The sequence below is a fragment of the Pungitius pungitius genome, chromosome 3 (assembly GCF_949316345.1).
Source record: "Pungitius pungitius chromosome 3, fPunPun2.1, whole genome shotgun sequence".
In the NCBI taxonomy this organism is placed as follows: Eukaryota; Metazoa; Chordata; class Actinopteri; order Perciformes; family Gasterosteidae; genus Pungitius; species Pungitius pungitius.
The window spans coordinates 17,938,331-17,959,517 of NC_084902.1; the positions used below are offsets into that span (position 1 = coordinate 17,938,331).

Below are 21,187 nucleotides of genomic sequence, written 5' to 3' on the forward strand. Positions count from 1 at the left end.
GCGAAAGCTTTAGAGATGGAAAGTGGGCTGGTCAGAGAGACAATTTCCAATTTGAAGTCCTTTGAATCATTTATGAAGAGGAGAAGGCAGAAATCAACACCGAATCAATCAGGGATACACACACAAACACACACACACAGGGCAGTCAGACCAACCAATGAAGACATGTTCTATTTTCTCTCTCTTCTTACACACACTATCCCACTGCAGCGCTGTTGTGGGGACACTGCGGCCGGGGGTGGGTGTCAGCAGACCGCCTGTCAGGAAAGGCCCAGTGTTGGCTGACGGAGAGAGACAATGGAATGTACTTCCCAAGTCAGGGAGAGGGGCGAGTCAACACGCATAAACGGGAGGCGATGAAGAGAAGAAGGATGCTGTGAGAGATAAAAGGGAAGAGGCGAGAGTGTTCAGTGAAGTGTGTGTGTGTGTGTGTGTGTGTGTGTGTGTGTGGAATCTGTACATGTTTGAGTTGTCCAGGCTGGAAGACCATGTCAGGAACTAGAGGATGGGACACATGGTGGCATTTGGGATACCACAGCAACAATCCCCCATGTTATAGAAAGTACAATAATACAGAACATCATTGCATTGACTTCTTCCATCAACATTGACGTATTATTATAAAATTACATTACATGTCATTTAGCTGATGCTTTTGTCGAAAAGCGACCTACAATAAGTGTATTTCAACCATAAGGATACAAATCCAGAAGAACAAGAAACAAAAAACTGCAATTTTATCAAATAAGCCAACTTAAAACTTACTATAGATAAGAGCCATTATAAGTGCTACAATTTGTTAGTGTTTTTAGTCAAGTTATAGTCTGAAGAGCTGTAGAGGCTCTCTGCAGTCCTGATATCATCAGAGAGCTCATTCCACCATTTGGGAGCAAAGACAGCAAAGAGTCGCAATCTCGCTGAGTGCTTTTTTCTCAGTGAGGGAGGAACAAGCAGCTTGGCAGATGCAGAGCGGAGTGTGCGGGTTGGGATGTAGGATTTGACCATGTCCTGGATGTAGACTGGACCCAATCCATTCACAGCATGCTACCTGAGTACCAATGTTTTGAAGTGGATGTGTGCAGCCACTGGTAACCAGTGAAGAGAGCAGAGGAGTGGAGTAGTGTGGGAGGATTTCGGAAGGTTGAAGACCAGTCGAGCTGCTGCATTCTGGATGAGCTGCAGTGGTCGAATGGCGGTAGCAGGGAGACCTGCCAGGAGAGATGGTGGCACATCGAGTAGTGTGGTGCACTGGGAGCCACAAGGTTGGTAGTTCGAATCCCAGCTGCTCCATGTGCCATGTTGAAGTATCCTTGAGTAAGACACCTAACCCCTAATTGCTGTCCTGGATGTAGAGTGGACCCGATCCTTTAACAGCATAGTCACCAATGTTTTGAACTGGATGTGTGCAGCCACTGGTAACCAGTGAAGAGAGCGGAGGAGTGTGGGAGAATTTAGAAAGGTTATCCAGGGATGGGCAAATTAAAATAATACCCCTCAAATAAAGGTATCAAAATAAAATACAACTAGTGTCAGAAAATTAATTGTATTTAAAATATAGAAAACAATATTTTCTGTTTACTCAATTTGGTATAGCAGAGCATTTAGGTTTTTGTTATTTAATGTACACAAAGCTCTGGTGAACCCCACAAAAAGGAAGAACAGTCACAGAATGTGTTTACAGAGCAGAGAAAAGGTGGAGGAGTGTGTACATACATAAACAATGACTACAGACATTTTAAGAGCACACTGCTCCCCGGTTCTAAAATGCAGACCGTGCTATATGCCAAGAGAGTTTACTGCTATCTTAATCACAGTTGTTTACATACCACCACATGCTAACGCTAAGTTAGCCCTGGAGGAGCTGCATGACGCCATCAACTCCCAGCTGAAGGCACCCACACCCAGAGAGAGCAGGGATCATAGCAGGACACTAGAATGCCCAAACTTTTCAAAAATGTAAAGCTTTTAACCAAAAGCATAAGCATTCTTGATCAGATTTATAGAAATGTCCTAGATGCATGTAAATCGGCACTCCCCCCCCCCCCCCCCCCCCTACCTTGGCCTTTCAGACCACATCTCACTGAAAATGACCCCATCCTATAAACCCCTAATCTACAGAACAAAACCAACTGTCAAAACTGTCCAAGTCTGGAGGGAAGAGTTCACTTCTTTGCTGCAGCACTATTTTGAAAACACAGACTGGGAGGTGTTCGCACAGACCAGGAGGAATACAGCCATCCATCACGGTGTTCCCAAACCAGAAACCTTGGTTAGACAGGGATGTACGGTCTCACCTCAAAGCACGACATGCTGCCTACAGGTCAGGAGACAGCCTGGTCAAAGAACTGAAGAAACGGGTTGCAGCTGCAGTGGTCTCTGTGTGTGTGGGGATTAATTAAGGATACTTTCTTCAAAACACTGTCTATGCACTAGCCCAGACAGCATGCTGGCATCAGTAGCATGTTAGCATTGAGGCTAGCTTGATATTCTAACCATCACTACAAGTATTTTGAGTATTTTAAAATTATGAATTGACTCCAATCTCCCTATCAAATACCAATTACTATATACTCTAGTATAAATATTTCAAATGAAAGTAAGACATACTGCCCATCTCTGTGCTCTCGCATGATTGAGGGTGACTTTGGCCCAGTGGGACAGTTAGGTCATCCTTCAAATAAAAGAATAGCGGTTTGGTCCCCATCTCCGGTAGTCCATGCCCAACTCCTTGGACAAGACACGTAACTCCAGAAAAAGCTCCCTTGAGCAGGGTGTGAATGTTAGTAAGTCCTGAAGGGGGGCCTTTTGCCCTTGTTTCAGCATTCATCTCTGCTCCTGCTCACCATAAGTGGTCTTTCTTAATATTTCATACTCAGTCACTAACTCTGCCAGTTACACCGTGGGTGCATTTCCATTTGTGCGTCCCCCCCCATGGAAGAAAAAAGGATTTTCCATTAACATTGTTTCATGCTAAGCCACATGGGAAAAGAGCACTACTCCTTTACACCTAACCCAGAAGATTACATTTTTTCAGGAACTGCCTGAGACCGGGCTGTACTAATACTGCCGGCTTTCATCAGGGGGCCATGGCCTCAATAACCATTGTGTTACCTCATTCGGAGATAGATGATGGCTTTACCAAAATGTATTTAAATAGAAATCTCAATTAAATTTTAAAATCATCAGAATGTATTACACCTGTGTTGTGATCCCTGATTTAATGGGGGAGCACGCTTAATGTAGAAGCAGCGTTTGGAGTGTGAGTCATTCAACAAGTTCATTGTAGATATTTTCCCACCTATTCACATATTAAATTGAATAAGTTATTCTGTTTAAAGACTCGCATTGCTTCTAAGCTTGGAAGTCGGTGCATTTTGAGCTAAACAGCCACCATCAACCAGACCTGACACCATTGATCATGTTACAGTTAGTTATATACGTATTTGAGTTTTGCTTTTTTGACTAAAATGGTGAGGTTAGGGAGGGGTGAAGGTAGTTAGCCAAGAGGAGGAAGGAGCTAATAGGAGCCATAATGAAAGCTGTCTAATGAAATGAGCTGGTTGAAAGAAAATATGAAGAGGAAATGAAAGAGGACTGGAATTTGTACCACCCAATTAGTTTATGCAAGCTTTGTGTTTATACAGTCACACTTTCTTTACGATAGTTACACACACACCAAATTAAGAGACATGAGAGTGGCCACAAGGACAGTCAACGGAATGAACACCTCTCCACTCTGCTACAGTTATACACGTGTGTGTGTGTGTCTCTCTCTCTCTATGTGTTGCATGGGCTCTCAGCTGCATGTTTTGCCAGCACAAAACCTACAAACATTTGACATTTCAAACATGGGGGAGCGGCATTAACGAGCCATGCTAAAGGAAGCGGACGTCAGAGTGCTGCTGCTAGCGAAGCTACTACAGGAACCCCATCAGAGGGCGACTGTTACATCCAGAAGCACGCCTCTCTCTCTTTCCAGTATCCTTGACCTGCTGTTAGTTATTAGTTGGCTTAGCTGTACATTTCAATTGTAAGGAGCAGTATACATATGAAATGCTGCCCCCTATTTGTTTGCGGTGTGTGGCGTATTACCAATAACACATTGCAACTTTTATGTTGAGATAACTGGTTGATTTCTCCAAGAACCTACCTATCTAAGTTTAAAGCGACAAATCTGCCAGCAAGTGTTAAAATATACCTTCTTTACTTCTAAAACTGGTGCTGAAAATACAATTAAACACCATATTTTTATATAATAGACACACTTTAAACTATACTCATTTTGTTTGATGTCATGCTTGGTGAGTCTGGTTTAGCACTTTGCGTAGCGACTGTATGGGTAATTCATGCCTCAGCATTCTCTTGTTTGCTTGTTTACTTATACTTGAAACTATACACTGCCATAAGCACAAAAACTTTCCCTGCTGCATGCAATTAGCCCATATACTAACTTTTAAAAAGGAAACCACACAATAATAGACTATTAGTGCTCCCTTGAATCCATACCTCCCTCCAGCACATCTCCCTTACTTAGCATCTAAGTGTTCTTGAACTTTTCAAAGCCCTCCCTGCTTGCTTTCCGACATCGTCTTTAAAAGGGCCTTGGCATTAGAGAATTTATATTAGAGTCAGATAGAATAAGAGTAAGCGTTGACAGATCTGATTAAATCAGACAACCATTAAAAGAGTGCATCCTTCCTTTACACATTTGTGGATGCTCTGACATGATGGCTTGATGTCTCAGATGTCAGTCATACTAATATCATCATTCTTAACAGATGTCAAAATGTCTATTAATGTTTTATGTGTTTTGCTGTCGTCCCTGGCTTGTGTTGTTCGGTTAAAATACAACCAGATTTGATTTATGTCCATGTAACGTAAAATATTGTTGCAAATCTTCACATTTGAGATCCAAAACCAGTTTGGGCAAAACCAGAGATCTGTGATCAAATGAATGTATAATTGACACATCATTATTAATCGTTCAGATGGAGAGGGTAATGTATGAGTCTTAGCCTGAGATCAGGCTGCCAACTGAATGACAGTTCATCCTCAGAAAACTTGATCATGTCAGAATTCCTGCAGTTATAAATTGTTATACTAGTTGTGCATTCTAAATCTTTATTTCATTCATTAATCTAAAAATAATTTTATAGAAGGCAAAGGTACATTTACAGATGAGAAATTGATCAATGATCAATGATCTCATTGGTCAACTCATTGGTTTTTATTTACAGATCAGATCGTTTTGTTTAGCTGAATATGTTTTGTCTTGAGACTAAAACCTTTTTTGGCGTTTCATTATCATATTACATAATGCCTGACCATCCTGAAAAGCAATTCAGCGTGACCAAAGCCTCATATGTTAAATGTTATCTATAGACTGCTGTTGTTGTCTTTCAATAACTAAATCCAATCAGCATAGTTTAACAAGCCTTCAAAAAAAAAACCTTCAAATGAATGACATAATACAATGTGATTGTGACAAAGACATTTATAATGTGTGTAGAGCTCTACTTTTAAAGAAGTGTCTGGTTTTTTACACATAGAACATGTGAAGCTTTCCCGGTGAAGAACACAGTGGGTCCATTTAGCTAATTGGTGCATGATCAAGTATCTGCTTGATGACGCATCACCATCAGTTGCAAAGAGACAAACTGGCGTCTTTGCAGCAGCCTCTCCCATCATCTCACGACACGTATCCCCTGCGGCAGCTGGAAGCAACTCGGCTATGGTGAATGTTTCTTACTTGCCACACGCTACGGGGTAGCTGGCTTCTTTTCTACTTCTCTAGCTTATTTTCCTTTCTCTTGAAAGATTCCCCCATCCTTCCTGCGAGCGTTGGATGTTTGTTCTCTACATGGCGCTTCAGTGCTTTGTATAGTTAGCCTCTACTCCACACACTGGGCTCTCAGCTGCCATCGTGGCCTTGTGTGGTGCGTTTGAAAAAAAAAAATCTTAAACACTTCTTGCGAGGTTTGATTGTTTGCTTCACCTCCTTGTGTCCCTTCTGGCTAAGCACAAGACGGCCACTGACAATCTCTTCAGAATGGCACTGCACAATCAAATAGGGGATGTCATGATGAATACTACCGCTTCATATATTGGTTTTATGCTGCATCCTTTGCCCCCATTAATTCTGCTTTGAATGCATTTGATGACTTAATAGATGTGTGGCATCACAAGGGGACACGTGGTTGAAGGCTCCAAAATGGCCGCCGGCGCACACACACTACAGCCCCCAGAGTGCCTCCCAGCACACCCTGCTGTAGGTGTTTCAGCCACTTGATTACTGCAGGGCTTAAAAGCCAGAGCACCTGGCTGGCGAAGTAGCCAACTGAAGGAGAGCACCGAGCCGGAACGATGCAATGGAGCGACCACTGATCCTTTGAGAAGGACGGCACGAGGAAGACTTGTAACGACGAAGGACTCCCTCGACCCCGAAGTAAAGGGGACACACTCTGTTTATGTTTTGGTGCTGCCAAATAACTAAAGGCCTTTATCACGTTTGACTATTTATTTAAGGAGAATAAACCTTCTATTTTGCTACGGAATCTGTCACTGACATTACTTTTGCACTGCCCCCTCCCCCGTGACGCTACAATGGCTTATTGCCTAATTTAACTTTCATTTACATGCGCACGTCTTTGAAACCAAAATAACATAATGAGAACCATTGTGTCTTCATTTTGGAGGATTTTCAGTCTTTTTTTGTGGAGCCATCTTTCTTGCGCACACACACACACACACACACGTCGAGTTCCCTGTGTGGTTTTAGCAATGCTATCTTGAGATCAAAGCAGCGGGGCTGGCTTTTAAAACTCAAGTGGTCCAATTTTATTCAGAGGCAGAGAGCCTGAGCAGGCTAATCCACACAGTCTGATGAGATTTCAGCCGCAATAATTTATGAAAGGAATAGGTGAAGGAGGCGGCGGGGTGAAAAATGAGAAGAAGAGGAGGAGGAGAGGGGATAAGTTAGGAAAGGGTGACAAGGGAGATGGCGAGAAGAAGGCAAAGTTGGACAAGTGAAATAAATGGGGACAGAAGAGGAGCTCTCTATTCATAAATGCTCCATTTACATTATGCTCATTTTGTAATCCCTCTCAGAATCTTTTCCCTCTTGTCTACTGGAATCACACTCCATCTCCCCCCCTCACTCTCCTTGTGTTTGTAGGTAATCATTCACATACAGAGAGATGTATATGGGACAAAACACATCCCTGTAATTTATACTGCCTCTTATTCCTTCTCCTCCTTCGCGATGACATCCATTTGTCAGCGGCCTCCTCATCTTTAAAGCGCATCCATTTTCCTCCGAGTCGCTCCGTTTTTGATGTTGCTTCATCGCGAAAGAAGGCAATTTGCCCAAAAATGTGAAAAAGATGAAATGGGAGTTGATGTCATGATGACTCAGGGGGGTTCAACTATATTTTCACACCATCAGATCTGACTCATGATTTCCTCAGCTTGTCATCTCCCTCTCTGCCATTACCCTCTCTAATGGTTGTAATAAAAATGTTTGAGAGATTGTTTGAAGACATGCCGGTAATTTCTTTTTAAGCTTGGGTTTGAATACAGCAATTCTGGGATATTATTTTTATTTTATTTTAAAGCTGGCTATAAATTCTCCCTTTGTGCTGACCTAAACAGACGCTTTCTTTCCCCCCGATAATATTTGTGAGTTTTTTTTATTGTCTACCGTGGAAGTTGAGAGCCACAGAAAAAGAGAAATTTACAGATAAAAAACACCACTGTTATTCTTATTTTATGTATTATTTCATTGTGCGAAAACGTTTTCAAGGTTTTTCTTTGATGGTTTATGAAACCACTTGATTTTTCTGGAAGGTATTATGACAAAGACCAGTGAAGTGTTTGATGTTATTGCTCCTACTGAAGTTAACAGTTGCAACACATTTCAACAATTATTTACATTAAAAGTAAAACTTTTTTCTTCTTTTTCAGTTATCAGAAATAACTGAGCTGGCAACCGGATGACGCAAAGGTAAGTTAACGACTTGTTGTTTTATATATATATTTATTTACCTGTATATATTTCCAAATGGACTATTTGAACCAATCTTGCTTTGGGTCAGCACATTTGTATTGTGACAAATCTTGAAAGAAACACATATAGGCATCTGATACAACCTTCTCTGCACATAGAAGGGGAGAAGTCTGGCTCAAATGAAAAAAAAGGTCTTGACCAGCGGATTGTGTATTTAATGGCTTCAATGTTGGATAAATCAGGAACAATTATTCCCAAAATATGTCAGACATTCAAAGAATTGTGTGTGTGTGTGTGTGTGTATGACGTGGCGGTTGGGCACAGCATCAGACAGTAAGACAATGGACAATAACAAGAAAAGTGGCATGTTCATTTACAAAATTACAATTTAACTGTATAAAATAGAAGGCTAGAGGGATACAGAATAAAAATAAATAAAAGGTTTTAATTTTTTTTAAATTAAATTCAAAGTTAAAAATACAGTGCACTGCCAAACAGATAACCATACTCTACACAACTGTGTTGTGAATGTATGTGAAAGTGACATGTGTATCTACATGTAGAGTGTGAAGGAAGTGACCGGAGAAAAAAGGGACGTGAGAGTCAGTCACTGGGGGACCCGGGCTCTGTTGATGAGCCCGACTGCCGATGGGAAGAAACTGTTTGTGTGAGGTCTTGGTCCTGATGGACCTCAGCCTCCTGCCAGATGGAAGGGACACACTGTTTATATGAGGGGTGAGAGGGGAAAGGGACATGTCATAAAGTGACATTTACCAAAGCAACAATGCATAATGGGCTCAAGTCAGGGAGCATTTTCGGGTTGGTCATGTCGGGTACTGATGAATTATCAAGCAGGCTCGGGCGACTTAAGACACACGTTTTTATGTATGACCGCCGCCTTTCCCAAGTCTGTCTTAATGATCAAATGCTCAACACATCAGATTAAAGTGGACATTATCTGGAAGTGGCAGTAATGATGGAGCATCCTCTATCCATGGATCCACTGCAGTCTGTTATCTTTAAGCTAAAGTGCAGCCATTCATCCACACGGCTATGGGATTGAAACCGACCACAGATAAGGAGCAGGGCGTCTTTGGCAAAACATCGCCGCAGGTAAATACTGACTTTTTAGACATGTTGATGCATGTGGCAGTGAGATCACACCGCGGATACTCATTGAGGCAGTTTAGCCAATTACAGATGTGATTGAGTTTTTCAAATGAAACATTACATATCTCAATTTAACAGTGATTAATAGCGCGCAATATTTTATTAGTTAAGGTACGTTGTTTGATTTTGCAATAGTTATTGAGCAGCTGTGCGTATACATTTGAAGAATAAAAATGGTTGTAGAACTAAACGGAACAAGTACAATTAGCTGGATTGGGCCACGTTAGGCATTAGGGAAAAACTTGCAACATAATTGCAATTCCTGTTAATTTTCAAGAGAATGAAGGATGAGATTTATTAATCAAACACTGGTCAAACACATCGAGTTGGCACTCTGCATCGGGGCCGAAACTCAAAATCTGGTAACTGGACTGAAAGCTTTCAACCTGAAGCGTGGCTGGTCAGAGCGGAAGACAAGCGCTGGCCAAGCCTCGGTATCTGATTAGGAGTGAAAACGTGTTGGGGTGGCTGTTATTCACAGTCTAGTCAATAATCTCCTGGCACTGCGCGCAGGCTGCTGAGGGTTCAAATGTCTGAAACAGAGCAAGCAGCAGCTCATCAGTGTAGCTACCCAGCTCCATGCCGCGTTGGCCTGATGTTCTCATCCAGTCATATCCACATTGTAAGTCAGGCATGTCGGACACATCTGTGTCGGCTAAATATGGCCCTGCTGTTGTAATTGTGAATAATGTCATTATTATTAATGAGGTACTGTCCCTTCTGTTTTTAGAAGAGCGGGAAGGACTTAATTTGACAAGTACATCCCACACGCACCTGGAGTTTGCATCTTACTTTACAGACGCCAACTGCAGTTGTTTTGGCTCGGCATTTCTTTCACGTTAAAAGACAATGGAAGAGCATCCTCACCATTTCTGTAATGATCAATGTTCAGTACCGTGAATTTATGCACGTACATCACTGCAGTAAAGTGATTGCATTGCACTTCTGACTAGCTTCACTGCAGCATGACAAACTTATATAAAAATACGAATACACACACATATATACATGTGTATATATATATATGATATCCATTATGACCTCATATCGCTTCATTAATGAACAGCATATTTTCTGCTTACAGTAAAATTATTTTGTGTCAGTATATTGACATCAGCAAAAGTGAATATCTCAACGTTCCCTAGTTTCTGTTTCAAAATCTGCCTTGCAGTCTCTTTCTGTAGACTGTCCATTTTATTTAAAGAATATTGGCACTCTTCTGAAAAGATCATTAACTTGCATAGGTCATTCAATATCTTTGCTTTTTGAAATATCTATGAATGTAATTCATTAAGGCCAATACGATTGGTTGGGTATATATAGAAAGAAAGGCTTGAAACAGCGGTAGCCTTTCAATTTTATGCATGTGCAGACCACTCAGTGCGTTATGTGTAGTGCAGGCGTAGGTGTCCATGTATATTTATATGTGCTTAAAGAATGGTTGATACATGCTCAAGCACGTATGTACTTACCATGTGTTTGAGTGTTTTGATGAGGTTTACTTTCCGCCATGTTATGAGCAGAGTGGCTTTGGCTCAGAGAGATGCCAAAGGGTTTGTATTAAAGACACCGCTTATGAAAGAAAAGGAGCTAAATAGGGTGCTTAAGAAATTGATGACATATGAGACACTGTGGAGGAGGCTAAATCGGTCCACTCTTAAATCAGTCTATTTCATCCTGCATTGACAGCAATGCCAAACATTTATTTTAAGAATGGCTGGAGCTCATTCAGACTTAAGGCTCCTATTTGACCCTTCGCACGACCTGCAGCTCATCTAGTTGGTTTTTCGTAAACAAGGTTGTTACAATAGAGATGTTTTTATTTTTAGTAGTTTGTCCTTTTTATGTAAAATTCTCCCAGACTACACAGGTAATAATCCCTCTGGTCAACATACAAGCAATGATTGAGAACCAAGCCTGAAAACCTGAACATAATCAAATCAGAACGGCCAGTGTAGTCCTTGAACATTTGTGCTTATAGATGCGATAGTGAGGGGGGTGGGGGAACAATTTATTCACAGTTAAGTTGCTTAGTGGGACCAGAGGGAAGAACTTAAAGAGGAAACAGATGGACGATATGCTGCTCCATTGCACCGATATGTAAGTACCACATTGGGCTCTGCTCTTGCCTACGAGTAGTTGATTTATTCATTTAGCACTCTATTACAGTTTGGTTACAAAGACCTTTACAGACAGTGAAGACACTAACCAAACCTCCTGAAATCAACTGCAAACAAAAGGTTTCTGAAGTACCAAATTTACTCTGCAGCCACATAAAGTTTACTCTTTTTTAAATTTTCATTGACTCATATTTTACTGGTTAAAACTGTGGTATACGTTAAGGTGATTGGGTTTAATTAAACACTGATACATGTTCACACTGTAATAACCAAAACTATGTTTCAGTTAAGTGCTGTTATTTCCTCTCCTTCCAAATATATAAATACCTTATTTATCAGAAAAGGCTCCCCTGAGATTTTCCCCTGAATGTGCAGTACATAAATTCATCAGTTTTTAAGATGAATTGCCTCCTTGCTCATAACTTTAAAGGGAACCTTCAAGCCTTCAATATTCTCCCTTCATACTTTTTTTTTGCTTGAGTTCCAGTAAGACAGTCCCAGCACTGTTCTCTTGAATGGATTCCAGTGGATTTATTTTAAGTCCTTAAAGTTTGTTGTGCTGCCGTTTGAAGTTTGTTTTAAACCCATCCCAGTGTGAGTTGGCAGATGGGGTGTGTTCATCTTGAGAAAAAGGGACTTTTTGTTCTTTTGGTTTAAAGAGCCAGCCCTGTCCATAAGGTATGGTTTTCAATCTAGAACAATAAGGCAGATATAAAACAGCCTGATTATGGAATTTGTCACTTATCAGCGTAACATAATGACAACACAATCAATTAGTTTGGACTTCAGGCCGTTTGGGGCGCTAATCCTTATCAATAAGCACCCCAAATAGTTGTTTTACTGAACCAGGGAATATGCTGTGAAACCAATAACAAGCTAACAAAGGCTATAAAGCCTTGTACACACTGCTGACCAATTGCTGAGGAACAGGCATGATTTGTGTCTCCTTCCTTCCTGTTGTTCAGCAGGAGACAGTTTGGCCTTAGCTTATCAGTAAATATAGAAACTGACCTGAGACAAACTGCACCTCTTGGGCAGTTCATGCTCTTTGCGTGTCGTCACTCGAGTCGTTCTCCAGGTCTGTAGCACTGTGTTAAAGGAGACATTCTTCTATCCCTTCAGAGCCAACTAACAAGTTCTACAGATACTGTTGACAAGAAATAAGTTATGTAACGTCATGAATATGCATAGCTCAGGCTGTGTTTAGACCAAGAATAGTGATGTGGAAAAAGCCCAGAGGAGCTTTGAGACTGAGCATGTTGCTACAGGTACACATGAGAAGAAACACGGTCCAAGGGACGATAAAGACCCAACAAGTCAATGTTTAGACTGTCCTTTTATTCTAAGGGACATCCAGTAGGTGCAGGCAATCGCGTGGATTCAACCCTGGAAGGGACACAAATCATTCAGGAACGTATACTTAATCACGTTTTATAGACAAAGATGCAGTTTGAACTTCACTTGGCCAAAATGGAAATTCTGCAGCAATTAAGATGAGGGTGGAGATATGTGGTGTTTCCTTCATCAGGCCAAACTTGTTCATGACAACAAAAATACAAATCTCAAAATTAGGAGCATTAGGGTTTATTTTTGGCTTATGACAGTGGACATCATCTTTTGGACGGAAGGTTCCATCCATCCATCTTCAAGCCGCTTATCCTGTACTCAGGGTCGCGGGGGGCTGGAGTCTATCCCAACCAACTTTGGGCGAGAGACGGGTTACACCCTGAATCGGGCATCTGTCAATCACAGGGCAACACAGAGACAAACAACCATTCACAGTCACATCCACACACCTAAGGGCAATTTAGGGTTCCCAATCCACCTAATCCCCAGAGCATGTCTTTGGACTGTGGGAGGAAGCCAGAGAACCCGGAGAGAACCCACGCAGACACAGGGAGAACATGCAGACTCCACACAGAAAGGCCACTGGGTGGAGTAGAACCCAGGACCTTCTTGCTGTGAGGCGACAGTGCTGAACATAAATCAGAGTATGCTTTTAGGGCGGGCTAATTGTGATTGACACTCATTTGATTTCTTTAAACTATTAGGTGTGGGATTTGGAGGAAATCCAATCGCAAAGTGGAGTACATGAGCTCATTAAACATTTTATAAGTTTGAACAAAGCAACTGTCGGTCACCTTTTTCTATAACCAAAAACAGTTGAACACTAGTTGTCTACTCAGGTTCCCCCTGGATTTATATAAAGGCCTAAATAGTTGACTCCCATTTCAGCGTAATGTGATGCATGTTCTGTGTGGTTGTACGGTTCATGTTTCAGTGACTCCGCACATGGAATTATGAAATAATTACTGCTCAAAATGAAAGTGGAAACGGTTTCAGCGGAGGCAGTGTAAGTGACATGCACTAGAAGTGACTCACACACACATAGACAAACCTCATTATAGCCTTTTAGTTAATTTCATTGAGCTTATGACAACGTTGCTTTTATCTTGTGTGTCTCTGAAGGTCCTGATCCTCCTGATTATTCTCTTTTTCAGATGAAACCACAATCTCACCTCGACGCCTCACTGAGCATGAGTGTGATTAGTCATTGTTGTAGCATGTGCGTGCTGGTGTTCCAGTGCTCTTCTGCATTACGTTGTAGCATTACGTGCGTAGTGCTGTAGATCAGTGTAGCGCTCTTGTCAGGTACACTCCAGATTATTAGACTACAGGACTGCTGATTTATATATATAGATATACAAATATATTTTTCTCATTGGCTCGAATGAGGTACAAATCAACATCATGGCATTTAACCAAGGTGGCGGAGAATCGCCAAACGTTCATAACTGTAGTCTATAAACCGATGGGTAATGTCACGATGACTATTTCCACTTGTTATCCACAGTCTAGGTCAAAGCCACTGTTAAATTGCATGGGGCAGCTCCTTCTCCCTGCCACCAGGGTTTTTGGCGACAGATCAGTCTTGCCCGCCGGTTCTTGCCTCACCCTCTCATCGGAAACCTGGGTGACCTTTGAGCTTTGAGCCTCTGGAACGCTCTTCTCTGATGGTGTTGGCATTCAAGACACTTTTGCTGAAATAAACAACCTTTTAATACTAGGGTTCCAATATCGTAACTTTATTTTATTACTAATATTAACAGAAAAACTCATTTAGGGGAGCAAAAACAAGCTGTCGCCTGCAGGACAATCCCGCTGCCTCAGACAGACGTTAAACCAAAACTTTTGATTTGTTTAAATGGGCTCACTCTAGTACAAAGTTATTTCTACGATTCCTAAAAAAGTCCCATTTAAATGGCAGTCGCACTAAATCTTTTAGTGATTATAGTAATTGTAACCATCCATCTGTGTTATTAGAAGTGATGTTTTTTCTGCCTTCAGTGAGCACCCATTATCCATTTCATCTCCCTCTTTGCCCACCCGTTGCTTCCAGTTTTCACAGAAACACATTCTAGCACTCGGATATAAATTGTGCTGGCTGAAGTCGCAGCGCATCCTCACGCTGCTGCGGTGCTTGTTAGCGGGGCATCAGGTATGCAGTGGATCTCCTTCCTCAGCCTTTATTGCATTCCTCTGAGTTCAACTTGACTCCCTTGGAGAGTCAACACTTTTCTTTGTGCCTTTGATCTTAACAAGCTTTATATACAACCATGGAAACCTGCTGGGGCTGCTTCTGGGATGGCGCTGCTGTTTATTATTGGACAGAAATAGAGGGATCGGCCTGGCATGCACCGCTGCTGTACAGAGGATTTGGTTTGGGAAGGACTGTGTGTAAAAATGGGTGCAAACTATTATCTCCGAGCTAATTTTAATTAGTTAATGAGGTTTTTTTCCCTGAAAAAACAATAATTATTCACTTGGCGGAAAAAATTTGGCATGTTATTTGAGTAGGAATACATGTTTGTATGCTGGTGTTGTCGAGGGATTTTCAATCTGAAGGGCAGATGCTGTTTTCCACAGTCCGGTTGTTGTATTTAGCATATTTGTAGAATACATAAAAATACAAATTGTCCTTTTACAAGGAAATTTTTAGTAGTAGTTAAATGTATTCAATTAATTTACCAATTTAACAGTTTAATAGAAATAGAATGGTTGACTTTGACGGTTTGAATATCAGCAGAAAGCTGTTTAACAAAGACAATGACTAAGGATTCATCGAGAGAATTATCTCCGGATTTATGGATAATAAAAATAATTAGTAAGCCCTGAGGGAAAAAGATTAAGGTCGTTCATTTAATAGCCATATAGTAATCTTCTTATAGATCACTAGAATCCCTTTACTTTGACCATCATTTCTTAACAGATGCACTAGTCTTCTCTTTAAAACAGGCTTTCTAACAGTCTTTGGTAGAGCCGGACGATGTAATTTCTATTTCATTATGAATTAAATTTGCTGCAGCATATCAATTGCGTGGACCTTCTTTGATGGGATCCCTGACAGAATTCCTGACAGTCTATTAGCTTCTTGTCTTCTCATCTCTGCAGCTTAGGGGAACATGGGGTGACTGTAAAACAGCCAGCGAGCCACTAATGCGCCCAGAGGAGGGGCAGTGCTCAGACTTTCCAACAGCCAGCTGCTTATACAATTTATATTCAGCACTTGAATCAAATTGACCTTCTGAGGCCAGAACGGAGCTCTGTTTCAGTCAATTTGTTATTATTTATCTCATTTGTGCTGCTTTATAGTGAATCAGAATCAGAATTTCTTTATTGATAGCGGGGAAAATTGGATTACATTCCACCATAATTATAGTTTGTCCATCTCTAACATAAAAGCTTACATTTTAGTAATCTTGTTTTTCACATTTCTACTTCAGGCTATGTATAATTTGGAAATGTCTAAGTTATTTTCTGGATTAAGTCAATTGATTTTAGTGTTTGATATTTTACTACTTTTATATTTTTTTATATAATAACATTTTATACTGCAATTAAGTATTTCACCCTTAGAATTAGTGGATTTATTTTATCTCTCTTAATGGTTAATGGTCTTAATGTGTGTGTGTGTGTGTGTGTGTGTGGTTATGAAGGCGTTGCTGGTTTCTGAAGGATTTCCAAGTCATTTTTTGGTAAAGTCACCTGCTTGTGATGCTTTTATAGTAGGACACCTGAATGTCCATAGGTCTTTTCCTGTGTTTTCATTTTGGTTACTTCGATGGGTACGAAATCAAAGTACAAGTACAGCTATCACTGTCTGTCCTCCTGCCAAAAGAGCCCTTTGATTCGTACCCCACTGGCTAAAGAAGGCGTATGATGCTAAAAGCAGGGTCTGTCAATTATAAACTTCGCGGTTTGCAAATTTCTCAGGTCAACACGTCTTTAATTGATAGTCCCAGTCAGACTTCCAATGGACAAACATGTGCACCTGTATGGGGGGGAGCTTTACTGATAGTCCACTAGAGGGCTCTTACAGTGCTTATGGAACTAGTTTTGTTATAACTAATATTAACAGTAATCCCTTCCTTTAATGGGAAAAAAAGTCAAAGTAATAGTTAAAGTATTGTTATTTTCTGAATGAGTTTAATTGCTGGATAATCAGATGAGCTTCCTGAATATGCTGGCAATGAAAGTGTAAATATAAGAATGATAGTATATCATACTTGCCGATCCTTGCACCAGTGAGTCAGTCAGCCACTGAGACATTCAGCCAGTCTGTCCCTCCATCAGAGATTGAGACATTCAGCAATGGGAGCTGGGTGGTTATTTTGGTCCTCCGCCTGCTGATGGCCTCTCTCATTATTTCTATCTTTGAGCCCATTTACAGAGCCATGTTTTACATTAAGCTCTGATAGGCTATAATACTCTCTTACACACACACACACACACACACACACACACATGCATTGAGCGAAACTAGCACAGGACAATGTGGAGGGATAAGCTCTTTCGTCACACACACACAAACACACACATACATACATAGACACATGCACACACAGATATTGTATATATAAAGTCCTCTTCACTTAAGGTCCTTTACTCTCTGCGAGTAATTGGCACCAGACAGGCTCAAATCATTGTCACCGTCTGTAAGTATGTTACGGTATCTCTACGGTTGAAATGCACTTATTGTAAGTCGCTTTGGACAAATGCGTCAGCTAAATGACATGTAATGTAGCAGTAGAAAGGAATTTGCAATGTTAAGCAGTCCCGATACATATGCTAAATCACGTGGAACTGCTCCCTGCAACTTAGTTTGGATACTACTTACTGTATTGTGTACATCCGCTTAATTAAGAAACAAAGATGGCAATTATTGGACTTCCCGCCCCAAAAAGCAACACTTGGAAATTAGACGTGATTCTTCAAGGTCACTTCCTTTATTGTGGCACAGTCTGCAGGTGGTGATGAATGAAGCTGTGCAGGAGTACTGATTTTTTGCCACAAGGTCATTCTTTCAAGTGGGGGCACAAACAAACATGCAATTCAATCCTTGTTGAAGATTCGGGCACTCCCAGTAAGACTGGGGATGAAGAGGAAGAGGAAAAAGAAAACAGAAGACATGAAAGGAGAAGGCAGGATATGCTGATCGGAGTTAGCAGCGAAGAGCCAGGACTGTGGCACAGCCACTGTAGCACAGCCACTGTAGCACAGCCCTGGCTGCTTCTTTGCCCACAAAATAGAGTGAATGCAGCCATTGAATAGCGGGGATGGGGGCAGGGAGCCACTGGACTTCAGACAGAGAACCGCAGCCAAGTATCAATGCGGCTGGCTGCCAGCTAGCTGCCAGCTGGCTGTCAGTCAACGCTATGGCTAGCTAGCAGCCATGGGTCAAATTTCTAATAAAACCCATTTGGCACATTAACTAATGGTAGTAGCCTGTTTTCCATCTGGTTGCCAATGTCGGCGACCTGCACATCCAAAAAGCCCAGTTAACCGGCACTGGGCTGTCAATAAACCACCCGTGTTGTTGGGATTTTACGTTTATGTATTTTCCTAGATGTTTTATTAGATGGTTATATTGTGCTAATATGAGCTCAGGACCCTCACTGGTAGTTTCATTGATGAAATATGTTTTTTTTCTACAAAAGAAGGTTGAGAATACTGAAAGCATTTGTAGCGGTAAACACAATTATTAATGAAAAAAGCAAATGGCGTAATTTTGGATTCCACAATTCCAAAAAAGTTTGCAAACTGCTTTATCGATTAGTCAAGTCATTGACTGTCAATAATGTGAGTTTTGTCATTACAAAACTATATATACTCAAAGCCATTCAGGTGTGAAGTAAACACAGAGAAAGATGGTGAAATAAAAGATCTGTTTTATCTGCCAAAAGACGCTGGAAGCCTGCCGGTTACATTTGGTGTGATAAAACAAATAAAGCTCATAACCCAAAGCAATATCTAAAAGTGTGAAAACAACACGGCTGTTCCTATTAAACCTTTACTTATGAGGTGGATTAATTCTAATGTTACAGTTGCCAAGTCACACAACACCAGCAACAACACAGACACTTGAGCTGGAAGGTAGAAAATAAAATACACCCACAAACCAACAACAACCATAGAAAGCTGAAAGAACAAATGTAGGTACAACTGGAACTGGAAATTAAAACACACATCCCATAGTCACCTGAAGTAGTTCCACATCAGGTTACGCTATTTTACATCAGTGACTCGTTAATACTGAAGGAAATTTGCTCAATGCTGCCACTCAACCTTGTAACACTCGACATCATGCTCGTTGTTACTGTATACAAGGCTAATGATGACGATTTGTCATAAAGACTGTTGAACTGAATGCAGAATAATTCCTTATTACCCCACGTCAATTTTTCACATTGATTTTTGGCACTGTTGTAAACAACAATTATACAACACATTTAGAAAAAACAGTTAAGTGCCTCCTCATGGTTCGTGCAGTCATAGAGAAGCAGACATTATTTGAATAATTATGGATTAATTGATTCATCAGAACTGTTTGAACCAAATTGATTAACCAACAACCTATTTTAGTGCTAGAATACACACTGAGCTAGATATCTACACTTCTCATTGACAGATTGATGTCTTGAATCGAGTCTGAATATTTCTCCATATCTGACCATCGACATATGTCATGGTCATATGTGGCATACGTTCCTGTTGTGGCGACAAGCAGGGAAAAGGAACAGAAGAACCACCATGGATCAATATCATGTTAGAAATAGGAATGCCAAGCTAACAGCTTCACATGCAGATGTGTGTCGGTGGCTGGAGGCGACGTGCTGTCAGCTCCACTGTCCATCCAGCTGCTCCTGATAACATCTGACACTGTTAATAGGCTTTAAATGCTAACTGACACAATCTGGTGTTGGTATGCTTGACAATGTTGAAGCCGACAGACACACACCTCAGTACAGTGGAGCACACACAACACACAACACAGCGGTGTTAGTCAAATTATTTTGCTTAATGTTTGCTATGATACGCGTCTGTTTATTTGCATCTGTTTATGTGAGTATGAGTTGGGCATGGAGACATTTAGGCGTTTTTTGAGTTTTTAAATGGAATTAGAAATGATTTCCGCTTTTTCAATTTTCTGGGTGCAATCTAGCTTCTTTCTCATCTCCTTTAAGAGTTGCTCGTGGAAGGTACCAATCTGGGAGGTGCTATCTGAGTGTGTAGCTTTAGTCAGAGCCACCAAAATAGCACCATAGCAATGTTATCCACTGGAAAATCAAACCAGTAAAACCACACTGCGTTTCCACAAGCCGGTGTCTAATCGGTCCTCCCTATCAGTCGACATGCAAGTTTAGGTATTGGAATTGGTATCAGTAGCAGTGTTTTTGGAACAGATCTGTATATATGCCTGATGGTATTGCAGAGTCTACACTGAGGTCTTTAGCAGTCGCCATTGTTTTTTTTAACAAACACACTAACCTATTGGTTGCCCCAGCAGGTTGTTTTTTGTGAATTCTGATCCTGGATTGTTTTCACATGAGCTTATTATCTTGTGCAAGGTGAACAGATTACGAAACAGAAGCGTCACACTTGTTCCGGCGTGGTATGTGAGACTGTTGTGTGGTAATTATACCAACATAGCGACAGATTGCGTATGATTATGCATCAACACACTTGGAATCCATTGTCTCACATTGTAATCGGAGGAACTGCCTCGTTTATCCAGAGTCTGAAATAGGAATAGGTATGAATGCCAACGGGAAGCACAGGAGGCAGATTAATCCCTAACAGTCCTTTGAAGACCACCTGAAAATGTGACACTGGAGGAAGTGGAGCTTAATAGAATCTTCTTCTTTTCCTTCGTTTGCGGATAACAGCAAAAGACAGTTGGTGTATTAACAACATTTAAGGAACAACATTATGAAGATTAACGTCTCTAGCTTTTAGAGAAAAAGGAAAAGACAGATTCTAAGCAAGTTAGATGTACAAAAGTGAATCATTAGGTACATGTCCACAAACTGCACTCCCTCGTGTAAACTTACAGCTCAGCTCACACTATGGTTTGAAAACAAGATGATGATGTTTCATGAACGTGGTAGTGATTAATTGGACCTGGCTTGGCTGATAAGCAAGGCAGTGGCCCGCTGATGAGCCGCTTGTTTCTCGTAATGAGTTTTATTGACATGGGGGCTCGGTGTAATTATCAGCGCTACTAGATAAACAACTGTCCGGTCTCACATTTGACAATAACAGCAGCAGCATCGTCAGTCAGAGGGCTTCGGGAGGGCGGAGAAGAGACAGTGTCAGCAAAGCTTCTGTGTCCTCCAGGAAATTCTTCATGCTTCTTTTGTTCTTCTTCTGCTTACATTGGCAGGAAATGTCTGTTGACTCCATGCTACACAAAAAGTTGAGAAACTAGTGTGGTCTAAAGGCTGAGATCACAGGGGGAAATTAGGAAAAGCTCATTCTGTACAAAATCAGGAGACGTCTGGTTACGTGCCAGGTTTCGGTATTGGGCTTATCCCAGAATGCACTTCAGTAC

At 41.1% G+C, this 21,187-nt stretch overlaps 1 protein-coding gene across 5 annotated transcripts in view; it reads left to right on the plus strand.

The window, feature by feature from the left end:
* Positions 1-21,187, plus strand: part of si:cabz01090165.1 (uncharacterized protein LOC100333421 homolog) — a 268,340-nt gene that overhangs the window by 53,495 nt on the left and 193,658 nt on the right. For all 5 annotated transcript variants that reach the window (XM_062561286.1, XM_037462755.2, XM_062561289.1 and 2 more), the window contains one exon: positions 7,963-8,002. The gene's annotated coding sequence lies outside the window, so the exon portion shown is untranslated. The remainder of the gene's footprint in view (positions 1-7,962; positions 8,003-21,187) is intronic.